We start from the raw sequence: 3,482 nt of genomic DNA on the forward strand, positions 1-3,482 counted from the left end.
CTCGAAAAATTTCGTCCAATAATGTCTTGGACACGTGTATAAGTTCGTTATGTGAAAACATACTTTAGAGGGACTAAAAGTGACAAACAGTTGAAAACTATGGAACGTAAGGGTTCCAAAGTGTCAACAATGGATAAGTAGGCTCTATGATAACCCTACATAATGTTTATAACCTTAAACGGATGGTCCATGGATCATACGACGCGGAAATTGCCCAAAGGTGAAGTATTGTAAACTATAGGGGCCAAAAGTGTCAACATGTTTTAATTTATACCTCTGAGTGAACTTTTGGCAGACCCGAAGCTTTGTATAGCTAAAATATACTCACTAGAATATGGTGGAAAAATTTCGTGAAGTTTCGTCAACGTATGAGAAAGTTAATGGCCAAAACCGTACTTAAGGGACTAAAAGCGTCAACGTCAATTCAGGGCTTTTCGGTTGAGCGCAAAGTTATCCGAGGGCTATTACCATATTGGTAAAAGTCCTAAGGTCCATAAAAACCAGTTTGGGGTTTACGGGTCGAGAAAAGTAGCCGAAACATCACGTACAAGCTCAGGACCATTGCTGTCAATACATGAAAGTTGTAGGCTGATCAGGAGGGTCAGGCGACCCGCCTGGACATGCCCAGGCGGGCCGCGTGGACTGCCAGCGACCAGAATTCGGTTTTGGGTCTATTTGAGGTCGATTTTAAGTGTGATTACAGCTCATTTGCACCTCCAATTTACCCATAATCATGCCATGCATGCCTACAAACTACAGGAGCCTCGAAAATTCTTGATTTAAATCAGATTATTGATCATTTCTTGATCATTTTTCATAGTACAAGTGCTCTCTCTATCAAGAACCTTCAAGGCAAGACTTCTTGGAGCTAAACTGATCATCAAGGTCGACTTCTAGTGTCCACTAAACATCTTTAGGACCATTGTAAGCTTTCAATTCGTTCTTTAATCCGTTTTTGCTTTGATTATTAGTAAAAAGTCAAACTGGGGTGTTCATAACCTTTGACTTTCTGATTAAACGGATTTCTTTCAGTAATTTTCTCGAATTGAAACTTGTTATAGATTGGTATTTATGTGGGAAACAAACCCTCTAAAGGTTACTAACTGATTCCCACTACATGCCATGCTTAATGTCGAGTCAAACCAATTTCTAAAAAGTCAACAGAAGCGATTTTTTTGTGAAAAATGATATGATTAATGATATAGATGACATGCAACCTGATTGATCATTAAAAATAACTTGTAATACATGTAAGAATGTGTTTAATCATCATCAACTCGACGATCTATAGTGTAGACACGAATCGGAACCGAAAGTCTTGTAAAACGATTATTTCGTAGGACTATCGATTCGGATTCGTACATGCATGTACAAGATCTGTATTGGAAAAGTATTTTTGACTATTTTTATTTTAGTCAAACTTTCTGGAACTTTCCTTGATTGAGTCTATGCTTAGCCTATTCGAATGCATGTTTCCGGTTTATGCATAAAGTTGACTATTTTTGCCCTTTTTGATTTAAAACGGGATTTTTGGAAAAGTGAAAGGATAGAAATCTTTATTTTTATTATATAAACTTGCACCGAAAGTTTCGGATCAGTTGGTGGTCCAGTTTGTGAGTTATGGCCATTAACGTAAAACTATATTATAAATTTACATAAACGGTCCTTTTCGCGTAGAACCCGTTTCTGGCCACGTTTTGGTACAAAACTTTTTACCAACTGATTATATATAATATTCTGGGAATTTTGATGATTTTTAATTAATTTTTGGCTGAACGGATCCTAGTTCTCCTAGTCATTTCGGCTTATGTCGGTTTTGACCGTTTTAGCCATAAAATAAGTTTACACATCCTTTCGACCCGAAACCTTTTTCTACTGATTTTATATGATGAATAAATTATTTTAAGTATTCTGGAAATATAAAATCTCAGAATTAATTTGAAAACCCGAAAACACCCTTAAATCGCCATAATTAGCGTTTTTAAGCGCATAGTGAGCGTTATACTTGTTTTAAAACCTATAAGACTTATACCTACTGATGTAAATACATATTTTTCATATAATAACAGTAAGTATAATATTTTGAACTCAGGTTTCCAGTTTTGGCATTTTTAGCCCTTGTGAAATTACTAAATTGCCCCTACGGTGCATAGTTTGGTTTTAAATGATATATTTGGTATATGGGTCATACCCTACTGATATAATATGTTATATTAAGTATATTTACTGTATGAACCAGACCCGAAACTCAGATTTCTAATTTTATCCTTTTATTATCTTTTAAATGGACCAAAATGCCCTTCTAAGGCATAAATTGGGTTTTAAAACTATTCCGGGCAATATTAGAACATAACTTACTGATATAATATCATATCTAAGCATATTACTTCAGGGAACTTGCATTTGAATCATTTGGCTACCCGTATCGCCCTTATTGCGTTCGGTTCGGTTTACGTAACTAGTTTGCGTAAATTGACCGAACCGGGTCAAACGTCATCATTTTTATCTCAAAATCCAGAATGTATTTAGTATACCCATAATATACAAGTATTTCAAACTTGTCGGGTCTAAATCACATTCTACCCGGTCTTTCGCTTAATCGTGCGTAAACCGTATCATTCCTAAAACTAACCGGTCAAAGCTTAGGCTTAAATAAAAGGCCGTTAGGAATCTAATAAGGTAATTATAAACCTTTGTTCCAGATTAGGAAGCCCGGTAAAAGCTACCACCACTTATCGTTTGTGACTTATACTTGCTCAGGTAAATACATTTTGACTTATTTCCCTATACGGGCTTGGGGTACGGTATTTAAAATACCGCTTGATCGGGCGCACAAGTCCTGCGCCCTATGGGTGTACAGTCTTGAATAGCTTGTGTGATTTCGTTTAAACAGTCTTGTCTTACTTAAGGCTTTGGGGGTTATTGACCGTGTCCCGGATATCCTCGGCATTATCTTACGAGATGGCCACGACCAGAGCACGGGTGTAGGCGTACACCCGTCGTGTATAACTCTTTAATGTGGTGTGTCAATTAAATCTCTAGCCCGGACAGTAGATCCCGGGCCACCAGAGATACAAGTGCATGTAAATCGTTCACAAGTTTATATTATATAATTATCCCAAGTTAATAAAAATATTTATGCCTTGTGCATTTAAATAAATTTTCAACCATTTTCAAAATGAGTCAGTCGATTTGTATTTACCAGTGTAAACTGACGTATTTTTCCCAAAAGGTTAAGTGCAGGTACTATACGGAAATAGGCTGGCTGTTTCCTAGAGAGCGTCCACAATAGTCTCGCAAACTCGGACGACATTTATCTGTTGAACTATTTATTTCTATTTTTATTTGATCCGCCTGTGGATCCATTTCAACTACTGTGATATTTATTATTACACTTTATTTAAAGTTGAAATGTTTCTATTCTGCTTCCGCTGTGCATTATTATATTGTGTTGATTGTCTATGACGATGCCAACTACGTCA

Source organism: Helianthus annuus, chromosome 7 (genome assembly GCF_002127325.2).
Source record: "Helianthus annuus cultivar XRQ/B chromosome 7, HanXRQr2.0-SUNRISE, whole genome shotgun sequence".
Classification (NCBI taxonomy): domain Eukaryota; kingdom Viridiplantae; phylum Streptophyta; class Magnoliopsida; order Asterales; family Asteraceae; genus Helianthus; species Helianthus annuus.